At 43.2% G+C, this 12053-nt stretch overlaps 1 non-coding gene across 1 annotated transcript; it reads right to left on the reverse strand.

Moving 5' to 3' along the window:
• Positions 1 to 1642: 1642 nt before the first annotated feature.
• Positions 1643 to 1749, reverse strand: LOC141637129 (small nucleolar RNA R71). The gene has a single exon (XR_012541691.1). It is a non-coding gene; the product is annotated as a small nucleolar RNA R71 (small nucleolar RNA).
• Positions 1750 to 12053: the final 10304 nt, after the last annotated feature.

Genomic DNA, 12053 nt, shown 5'->3' on the forward strand with positions numbered 1-12053 from the left:
GTAATTGAAGATTATTTGGGTTATTGTTGGGAGATTGACAACCTCTCAATCAAGCATTCAAGTACTTCTATTATTCTTGCTTTGTTATTGGAATCATTAGTAGGTATAATCTCTTAATCCCTTTTTTAATTATTGTTAATTACTTTCATTTATTCATCATGTTTCATATTGTTGGTATGATTGACAACCTTGCTAGCATGATCAACATGATAATGAGTGAGTAGTCTCTTAGCTAGGGTTAATGGGTGATTAGGGGAAACCAACATGGGGAATGATTCATGCTTAAATTAATATGCTTTCATGTTTTATTTGCTTGCTTGTTTTGATCTCAACTCATGCACATGTTATATTTGATGAAATACTAAGCCTATGAATCCTTGCATTTACTATCATCTCCTATCTTTTCAATGAGACTTGTAAGATATAACCCAACTCGAGTCTCATTAGACCATGCATGTTGTTGAGTAGGGAAGATTAAGTCGACTTGTAGGTGTTGTACAATCTAATCGATTCGCTCAGGACCCAAACTTTCCTAGGATTGTAAGATATAACCCAACTCAATCCATCACAACAATAATTGCTTGCTTATAATTTGAGAACATGTTTGTATGATCATATCCCATGATTCCCCTATGATCCCATGACACCCTAGTGCTTTTAATCAATTGTTTACACCCCTTTAATTCATCTTGCTTGTTTATTTTCATTGCTATTTTAGTTTAGTAACCTTCTAAATCAACCCAATTTGTGACACCCCTTAGACACCACTAGTTACAATAGAAATCTCATTTCAACTCCCGTCCCTTGGGATCCGACCTTTACTTGCCTCTTTACTAATTGTAGAGTTTTTTGTGGAGCTATAAATTGTGTTTTGATTCGACCGTGACCAACGACCACATCTTAATTTGTGAACACTTAGCGGGATCGCATCAAAAATGGCGCCGTTGCCGGGGACGGTGTTTGTTTGATTTAGATTTCTTTTTATTGTCATTAGTTGTATCTTTCTTCGCCTTGAGGAAGTAAAACTCCTCAAGGTTTGTTCTAATCATTTTCGAGTTGTTTGATATTTTGCATGTCTAGAAGGTTACAAGGTGATTTGTTACCTTTTGACCGTGAAATCGAAAGAACCTTGACGAACAATAGGAGAGTTGTTAGGAGGAATTTAAGAGGTATTAGTGAAGTTGTTCAACCCACTAGTGAGTTTGTCAATCCTTTCGCAATAGAAGGAGAAGAAAACCCATTACACAATACCCCACAAAATCCACCTACAATGCCAAAATTCTCGTCACACTCCGCACCCACCGAGGAGAATCTACCAAATGGTACTCCTACACCGCAACATCTAACCGGAAATTTTATTGCTAAGTCCGCCTTCATCCAATTAGTTAAGAGGAGCCAATTCGGGGGGATGCCTAATGAGGACCCTCATTCTCATATGGAAACCTTTTGCGACTATTGTGATGCTATCTCTCAAACGGGCGTGACTCAAGACCAAATTAGATGGGTCTTATTTCCTTTTTCCTTAATCGGCACCGCGAAGCAATGGTTGAAGGGCCTTGATAAGGCCACCCTTGGAATAGATTCTTGGAAGAAGTTGGCTCTAGCTTTCTACAAAAAATTCTACCCACCGGAAAAGACTAACATGCTAAGAGCTCAAATTACGGGTTTTAAGCAAAGGGATGAAGAGTCTTTGTATGAAGCTTGGGAGCGGTTCAAGGGAATTTGTCGCTCATGTCCTCACCATGGACTTAGCGAATGGTTTTTGGTGCAACAATTTTGGAATGGCTTATATGAAGATTCTAGGAACATTCTCAATATGGGATCAAATGGAATGTTCACCGAAGTTGATGACAATCAAACATGGAACAAGATTGAGGAAATGGCGGTCCATAACTCACAATATAGTAGACCTCGCAAGGCTACTAGAGGAGGAAAGCATGAAGTAGACTCCGTTACTCAATTGGGTGCTCAACTTAGTGCTCACATTGACACAATCAACTTGAAGTTTGAACAAGCTATGGCTAGACTTGAGGAAAACTCAAAATCATCAAAGCATCATGTTAATGGCATGACGGCATCCTCATCAATCCCAAGTGGGATATGTGAGAATTGTGGAACTTTGGGACATGACCAAGGTGAATGTAGGGGAACAAATGAACAAGTGAATGCTTTCCAAGCATACAAGAGTGGTACCCCTTATTCCAACTTTTACAATGAAAACACCAAATTCCATCCAAATCTCTCATACAAAAGCCAAAATGTTCAAAACCCTCAAACAACATACACTCCACCACCCATGAGAAACCAAAATCAAAGACCCTTTTACAATCAAAACCAAGGTTACCAAAATCAAAATCCATACAATCACCAAAATGACCAAGGTTTTGATGTCCAAAAAGCGGTCCTCCAAATGCAAAAGAATCAACAAGAATTTTTCACTCAAATGCAAAAAGATAGCCAAGCAAAGGAAACCACCATCAACAACATTCTAGCTCACACCAAGATGTTGGAAACACAATTGACTCAACTAGCATCTTCAAGCTCACAAAGACAAAAGGGGCAATTACCACCTCAAAGTAATCCCCCTAGACATGAAACGGTTAGTGCCATTCATTTGAGAAGTGGTACAAGGTATGAAGCACCGAAGAAGCAAGTTGAGGATGAAATTGTGGAAGCTAGTGAAAAGGAAGAAATTGTGCAAAACTCCAAAGATGGAGAATCGTCAAAAGAAGAAAGTTCAAAGAAAAATGAAGACAAGGCCAAGGAGAAGGACCCCATTGTGATTACACTTCCTTTTCCAAGTCGTCAAGCCAAGCCCAAATTTGATGATCAACTTGGAAAATTCATGGAAATTGTGAAGAATTTAGAAGTCTCAATTCCTTTCACGGAATTAATCAATCACGTGCCGGCCTATGCGAAATACATGAAAGATATCCTCACAAAGAAGAAGTCGATCCGGAAGCTTGAGCCTATCGCCTTCACTAAGGTGAGTAGTGCAATACTTCAAGGGAGTTCACCTCCAAAGTTAAAGGATCCGGGAAGCTTCTCAATACCGTGTACCATTGGCGACACAACGATCAACAAAGCCTTATGTGATCTAGGGGCTAGTGTGAGTGTCATGCCGTACTCGGTGAGTAAAAGGTTGGGGATGGGAGAGCTTAAATGCACCAATATCACACTCCAAATGGCCGATAGATCGACGAAGACACCGTTAGGGATATGGGAAAATGTCCCCGTGCGAATTGGGAACTTTTTCATCCCGGTGGACTTTGTCATTGTTGATATGGAGGAAGATTCCAACATTCCAATCATCCTAGGAAGACCTTTCCTACACACCGCCGGTGCGGTGATTGATGTGAAACATGGTGAGCTCACTCTAGAAGTGGGAGATGAAAGCATAACTTTTAATCTTGACAAGACCATGAGAGCTCCTTGTTTGCATGAACCATGTTTCATGATTGATCATTATAGCCGAAAGGATGAAAGGAAGAAATCGGAACTCCAATGGAAGAAGAAAATTGAAGATGCTCCATTCAAAGAGCAAGTGAATTGTGACAAGGAGAGCTTGCAAAGCTCATCAAAATCAACCAAGGAAGAAGAGGATGGCCTCATTGGCCAAGAGAAGAAATTGGGAGAATTGTCTCCATCTAAGCAAGAAATTTTCAATGATCAACTCAATGAAGTTTATGGTCTTTGGGACGACGAATTTGAAGGGATTTTTAATCCCTACATTGGTAATGCCATCGATCAAGACCAACAACAAGGGCCAAGGTCTATTGAGAACCTCTACCATGATAATGAACAAGCTTTTGATTACTTCTTCAAGGTGTTGAGCAACATCAACAACACCTTGGACATGCCCCCTTGACATCTCATCAAGAATGAGAGTTTGGTGGAGTCCTCCCTATACCACCACTTGTAAATATTTCTAACTCCCTAACTTACATTTCAATTCTTGTATTGCATTTTTGTCATCTTTGGAATTTTATTTACTTTGATCAAAATAATTGTCATGTTTGAGAGAAAGTGAGGGAGGGACTAACGATTTCAATTGATGTGTAGTGCTTTTAGCTTAGTGTGGGGATGGCAATTGCCTAGGCTATCCATGCCTTAGTAGTGCCCCCACAATGACGAACACAAGACTTGAAGAAAGAATGAAAGAACGGTATGGGAAATGCAGTGTGCACGGATGGAACTGAATCCGTGTACACAGGGGAAGAATCCGAGCGGATTCCGAGAATCCGCCCGTCTCGAAAGAATCCGAGCGTATTGCGAGAAAAGACGCCCGTCCGAATCGAGCTGAATTTTGAAAATTTCTTGATCGTGGATCGAATCCGGGCGTCTGTGAAGAATTCGCCCGTCTTGAAGAATCCGTCCGTCCTGTAAGAAAGACGCCCGTCTTTGCAGCTGAGGAAAACAAGCAAAATTTTCTGGACTGAAATCCGTCCGTCTTCAAGCAAATCCGCCCGTCCCGTGTTCAACAAATCCGAGCGGATTGTCACAAATCCGCCCGTCTTTAGGCGAGTTTTGCAAAGTCCAGAAGGAGCAGAATCCGCACGGATTGGGCAGAATCCGCACGGATTGCCCCTGCAGATTCGAAAATTTCGGTCTCTTTAAAACCCCTCCCACCTTCATTCATTCATTCATTCATTCATTCATAAACACTACCCACAACATCAAAACCCTCATCCTCTCCATCACAAAAACAAAAACCCTCAACAACATTCACCAAAATCAAATCAAACCATCCTTCCAACAACAAATTAATCACTCCTTCCTCAACAAAAATCAAAACCAAGCACAAAAATCTTCAACCTTTGAGTCGATTTTTGTTTTCATAAAGGCAAAGCCTTTCACCTTCAAATCGATTTGGGCATACTACAAATTGAAGATTTTTCATTCTTTTCTTGGTTAGTTCATCAATGGCAAGGACTAAGGGAGCAACAAAGGCAACAAAGGCACCAAAGGCTAAGGCACTCTCACAAAGGCAAAAGGCTCTTCAAACAAAGAAAGCATTGGCTATGGTGGTAGCAACACCAAACTTGGAAGTGCAACAACAACAACAAACTTCTATGGGAGCAACAACACCTTCCACTCCGGTAATTGATCAACTTTTGCATTATCCGGAGGTAACTTTTATTTCCGATACCCATAGAAATACCTTTGTCAAGTTTGCTATGAAGTCATTACAATCCACCAAATTCATATGTGAAGATACCTTAGAAAAATTGGGTGTTCTTGAGCAAACAAAAGCCTTTTTCAATGCCATGGGGTTGAAGAAATTGTTTGAAACAAGGGAATTGACATACCCCTCCCTTACCTTGGAATTTTTAAGTTCTTTGAAAGTCACCAAAGTTGAGAATAGGGAGAATCTCGAGTTTCGTCTAGCTAATGTTAGTAGACGCACTACCTTTAGGGAATTGGGTGAAATTTTGGGTCTTAGTGATGAACCGAGTTATTTTAAGAGTTATGGAAAGTATGACCTCGAACCTCTTTGGGAGGCAATCTCCGGGAAGAAATTTGAGGATTTTCATGCGAGTCGTGCTCTTTTGGTCCACCATCCGGGCATAAGAGTATGGCACAAGGTCGTGGGTAACACCATAATTTCTAGGAAAGATACCAACCATTTCACAAGACTTGATTTTATTCTCCTTGAATCGGCTTTGAATATCGGAAGAGTACACACCAAGCCTTACAATTCTTTGAGGCTCTTGGTAGATAGATGGCTCAACATTGATTGTGGGAAGAAGGGCACGACCGTTATTGTCAATGGCGGCCTAGTCACACTCCTAGCTAAGCACTTTGATCCTAACTTCAATAAGGATAACAAGTACAAAGCAAAGGAGGGTGGCCATCTTGTTGATATGCATACTATGATTCACAAGTTCAAGTGGGTTGCCCATAACCCCCTTGACAGTAAGTATGGATGGCTCACTAGTGAAGCTAGATCGTTCACCTTGCCTTCGAAGATTTGCCGTCTAAGCGTCCACCGGACCAATTATCTACTTCCCCTTTCCAAAGAGGCCGAGTATATCATTCAACAACAAAAGGGTGATCTTGAAATGCCCTCCTCTTCCATTGTCATACCACCTTACCCCTTTAAGTATGAAGAGTTCAAACCGGAAGGAGTTGAAGTTGGGAAAGACTATGTGACTCTACTCATGCAAGCAATACGCAAGCAAGCCAATGAAGATCGGAAAAATGCCTACTTGGCTCAATATCCACCCCTCCTACATTTAGCTAGGCAAGGACTACTTGATCCATCATGTCCTTTGCCTAGTTGGGCGGATAGAGAAGCCTTATTTCCGGGTGCATCTAGGGTCGTTTTGGGTGACAATGAGGTTGTTGGAAATGATGAAGAAGTTGATGATAATATTGAGGAAGAAGCAAGTGAAGAAGAAAAGGATGGTGAAGATGATGATGAGGAAGATGAGGAAGAAAGTGAAGAAGCAAATGACAAGGAAAGTGGTAATGTGACCACTTCTCATGAGGGAAGTGATGGTGATAGCATGATGGAAGATTAGCAAGCCTTGGAGACTCCTACCCTCTCATGGTTTGTCTATTTCTCTCTTTGTATTTTATTTCATTTTGATCATTGTTGAAGTAGTCCTAGTCCCATTAGAGGACTCACACCACGGTACCATTGAGGTGTTCTCATTCTATTGTTCCCGTTTTCAAAATCCAAAATGACAAATTAGTTTCATGCATATCATAGTGTGTGCATGAACTATACCCATCCTTGGACATTAGCAATAGTGTCTCACTCGGTTTGGGGAAGTTAATGCATACACAACGGGAGGTAATCTAAATTATCCTCTCCGTCATAACAAAAACCATGCATCATGTAGTGTAGCTTAGTATAGATTGCATTTAGTATAGAAATCATGCATCATCTTTGCATAATTTCCATCATTTTGGCCATTGAGGACAATGCCCATATTAGTGTGGGGATGGGAATTCTAACATTTAACTCTTATTCAAAAATTCAAAAAAATTGAAAAATTTCAAAAATCATAAAAATTTGAAAATTGAAAACCCAAAAACATGTTTATTTCCTTTTGTAGTCTTGTATATATTGTCTTGTATATATTGTGTTTGTTCTATCCTTGTTCACATTGATTGACTACGCCACATCCGAGACATGAGGATATTGAAGACCGCATGGTATGATCTTTCCAATCTCCTTTTTCCTCTTTATGTTAATGACTATGTGGCTTTATTTTGATTGATGCGGTATAACAATGTGAATTTAGGACTTGCATTTAGTTTATATGTCATATTAGTTGATAGAATCAGTTGCATTAGGATGTTTATATTAGTTGCATCATGGCATGTAGTTGCATGTTAGAAATGTTTTGAAAAATGCCTATTTAGGAACTTTGACAAGAGCAACTAAGCCATTACAAATACTTGTTCAACTTAAGACTTTGCCTACTAGAATGGTTGTAAAACACCCTAGATAGTGTCATAGTAGTGTCTTTTGACCCATGACCCAAGGCCTAGTCAAGGGTTTGCATGTGAGTCACCTATCCAACCCCGTGATGCGATGTGGACTTGGTTAACTTGTCTAGGTGACCTTGTTTGACCTTGTGGTAAGGCAACCCAAAAATATTTTCTATCAATAAGCTTGAAGTGCTCATTTCAAAGAAATTTTGTCATGTGGAAGTAATGTAATGCCAAGGAAACCTCAAATGTTATGAATTGTTGAAAGTTGAGAAAGTTAAGTTGTTTTGATGGAGGCGTACCACTTCGATGTGCTTTGGTGTGGGATCCATTTAATTGGGCCCCCATACGGTTGTGAATTCGGCCGCCCAGAGACAGAGTGACTATCACCCCGAAAAGCTATTGTCTAGAGGTTAACCGGTTGCCTAATAAGCGATTGGCGAAAGCAAAGGACACTAGCCCGGAAGGGACAAACCCCATCTTAAATTTTTGAAATGTGAAAGTGAAATGAGGACAATTTTGAATACTAGTCATATCCACCCGTTGTGAATAAATATTTGAGCATTTCATTCCCAAAAAGCCTTTTGTCAAGCCACTTGGTCGAGCTTGGGACGATCCATGACCTTTACTTTTGTAGAGAATTCGAGACTTGTCATGTCATATGCTATTAGCATCATAGGGATCATCATTCCACCACCATCCGATCGCTCTTGACGAAAGCATTTGGAAATTGAGGACGAAAGTAGTCTAGTTTAACACCATTTGGAGGTGATTTAGTGCCATCCTCTTAGACTTAGTAATTTGTTGAACTAGTATTTGTGAAGGATTACATGCTCTTAAATTTGTTCCTCTTTAGTGCCTCCGCCACTTGATGAGGGAGTGGCTATTCTTTTTGTAGATGCATCCATTATGTGTTTTTGTGTGCTTAAAGTTTGGATGTGTCGCCATTTTGGCAAGACCCACCTTGCCTTGCAAGAAGGCATCCTACCTCATGGTTGTCTTGTTGTGAGTTGAAGGGGCGGAGTGAGTCCCGCTAATTGTCTCATGTCGGCTATATTATTAGGATAGGTTAGTATTGGTCCTAGTCTTTGTCACCTCTTTACTCGGGACGAGCAAAGGTTCGGTTTGGGGATATTTGATGTGACCATAATTGGCGCATATTTAGCCCCCGAATTAGCCTTGTTCCCATGCTTTTTAGTGCTTATTTGGGTCATTTCTTATCTTTAGTTCTTTGTTTTGCATATTCTTTGAGATTTTGATCCCTTGGTAGGAAAGGAGTAAGAATCTTGCATTTTCATGGCAAAACGAGACTAAATTGATCGAATTCAATGACCAAGCATCAAGGAGAGACGAGATTAGAAGGCCTTTGTACATATCATAGTAGAAGAGCAATGTTGAGAAAGGATCCTTGAGTCCCCAAGGAAATCTCCAAGGAATTTATGAAGAAAAGGGAAGAAAAGAAGAAGATTTGTTGCTGACTGACAATCCGAGTGGATTGTCACCAATCCGTCCGTCCCGCAGCAGCACAATCCGAGCGGCTTTGCCACAATCCGCTCGGATTCCCCCTCCACAATCCGCCCGGATTCTAGCACAGCACGGATTGTCTTCTCCAAGCTACGAAGAAAGAAGCCCTTCTCTCAGAAAATACCGGCTCCTCCTTGCTCAACTTAAAAAGTGTAATTACTAGTTTAGCCCTTAGTTAACCCTAATGCATCCTCCCTAATTTCCACTATAAATACCCCATTAGTCTAATTAGAGGAGCATGTTCTTCTTATCAATAATTAGTGTTCCGGGTGTAATTCCAGAGCAGTTATATGTTACCACCCGTGCTTGTAGAATGACGTCTTTAGTTGAATCCTCCTGGCGGTCTCCTGAAATGATGAACAAACTGAGGGCTCGGCTTTGGACCGAGCGAACTCACTCCGACGCTCAAGTCAGTAACTTAGAGAGATAAGTTGTTGTTACTTGGTGAAGTGTATGTTGTAGAGAGATAAGGAAGATATTACCAGATGAATAGTGATTCTTAGGTTAAATTGTGGATCCTTTACTCAATGAGAGTAGAGGAGTATTTATAGACTTTCACCTTTTGTCACGTAGTGGCCAAGTGGCCAAGTGGCTAGCAGGTGGAAAGACTGACCTACCCCTCCGCCGAGGGACCCATGGCAGGCCGGCGGGCCCTGTTGACTCACCGCCGAGGGGTCTTGGATATGAGTTCGCGGATGTGTGCCCCGGCTGGCTGGTTGGCCCGGCCGAGACCCATCTGTCCGGCCGGCAGGCCTCGTCGGTTAGGCTGTCTAAGCCGTTGACTTGCTGTGGACATCTTTGACCTTGCTCAATATGTTGACTGGTCAGCGGGTGCAGAATATGCCCCATCAATTTGCCCCCAGCGTAGTCTATGCCGTGGTATGGGCTCCGATGTATGTTGAGCGTATATTCTTGGCGCAAGACAAAATTTCTACCCCGGCTTCTTCTACCTCGGCGTGGCTCGCTTAGGCCGTACCATATCCCCCCTCCACATGGTTGTGTAATGGACATCCGATGTGGAAAAGGCAATGACGCAGCCGAGACCGGGTGGAGAGTGCGGTTGTTTCGATTGCCCCCTGGCCGGTGCTTTCTGGCTTGGTTGATCATGTGGCCGGCGGAGAAACGGATACTTAGGGATTTGTTGAGGAAGATGAACAGGCAGAGAGATATGAAGGGGCGTGTTGAAGACGCTTGGTCACTGTTGCATTGATTGACATTCAACTGTTGCAACGATTGACATTCCGTGGTTGCATGTCCGACACGTGTCTGTTTGTTGATTGGTCGACGTTTCATGGCCGAGCCCCGATTGGTCCTTCTTCATGGGCTTTCCCCTATAAATAGGGCAGTTAATCCCTGAAATTGGGCACCAATTTCATTTTCTCAAAAATTTTCTTTAGACTTTCAAGGGCTTCCCTTCTATTTTTCAGTGTCACTACTCCGGCTAGTACTTTTCTTCAAGGTAAACCAACAAATTTCTCTTTTTAACTTGTGAGTTTTGCTGTAAACATGTCTTCTGCTGATGCCGGAACTAGTAAACCGACGCCGGGGGGTTCCCCATCGCGTCTTGATGAGGAGGAGATGCTAGACGCCATCCCGCTAAGGTCTGGGGGCCCTAGGTCTCCTTCTCCTGAAGTTGATCCTCAAATTTTGGAGGAATGGGAGGATGATGATGATGTTGATGACGACGGAGACGATTTCGGTGATGAGGCTGAAAAGGCTCATCCTAATGAGGGGAGGCAGTACGTTATGGATCACGGCGAGGCCTATAAGGTCCGTCTTGACCGTGTCTGGACCCATAAGTTCGCCAGTTGTTCCGGCGAGACATTTTTCGAGGGCCACTTTCACTTTGGCAGGGGGTACAAAATTGTTATCCCTGAGGAGGGTCAAAGCCATCTGTTGTCCTCCACCGGCTGCAGGCGTATATATCCGGCAGACGGAGTACGGGCTCGGTTTCATTGAATGATTACGTTATGGCCAACATTAGGACCATGAACGTCGCTGTGGCCCAGCTGCACCCGTTGGCCATTAGGACCATAGTCGGCTTTGTCTGGCTCTGTCTCTTTAAGGGGGAGGTCCCAACGGTTAATTTATTCCGTCGGCTTCACCACCTTCGGCCGTCGTTTTCTGGTCGCGTCGGATGGTACAGCGTACAAATGGAGTCGGGTTACGTCTCCGTTGATAAGCTGTCTTCTTGCAAAGACTGGAAAGATCGGTGGGTGTACATTGAGGTGCCGGATGACTATCCGCTGCCCCGGTCCTTCCAAAGACCAAGTTAATTTGCGGTGCGAGACTAAGGCGGAGCATGACAGATGGGTTAAACGGAAAAAGCTTAAGATGGACGCCGACAAGGTCCCTCTTAATGAGGATGAGAGGCTGGCGATGAGGCTCTTTGAGACGGATATGAGTGGGGTGTCGAAAAGATGGATCCCCCCGACACAGATCATCCTTCAGGATGAGCTGCTCTGCCATGTCGGCCTCATACCGGCCCTGGCGCAGGGTGAGTGGGGTCGGCGTGAGGCCCATCTCTGCTCTCAATGTTTCTGTTTCTTGAATTCTGACTTATTTCTTCTACTCAAACCTTGCTTTGTTTTCTTCGCAGACCACTTTGGACCGGACCTGTCTGAGGATATCCTTCAGAGGATGGGGCTGCACAAGGATAAGACCGTTGCTGATTTGCACCCTAAGGCTCTGTCCCGTGATCGCAGGACGTCGCCGAATGATCTGATGGATCATCAGCTGAAAGGCCTGAATGTGGAGGCGGCCCAGGCGAGGGTTGCTAGTAACATGCCGCGCCGAACGCGGAAAACAAAATCTTCGGCGGCGACGGCATCGACATCCGTTCCATCTTCCATCCCTTCATCCCGAAGGAGACGGTGGAGATCGTTGATATTACCGGGGGGGACTCGTGCGGAGGGATCTCCCTTATCCGTAAAAGGAAAGAGCCCACCCATGCGCGATACATTGCTGCCTGCATCGCGCAATCTGCCGGCGAGGAGATGCGTCCTCCGAGCAAGAAGGCCAAGCATGGTACAGATACATCATGTGGCTCAGGTTTAGCCGGTTAATTAGGCGTTCCTGATGATAGG

This window comes from Silene latifolia, chromosome Y (genome assembly GCF_048544455.1).
Source record: "Silene latifolia isolate original U9 population chromosome Y, ASM4854445v1, whole genome shotgun sequence".
Lineage (NCBI taxonomy): Eukaryota > Viridiplantae > Streptophyta > Magnoliopsida > Caryophyllales > Caryophyllaceae > Silene > Silene latifolia.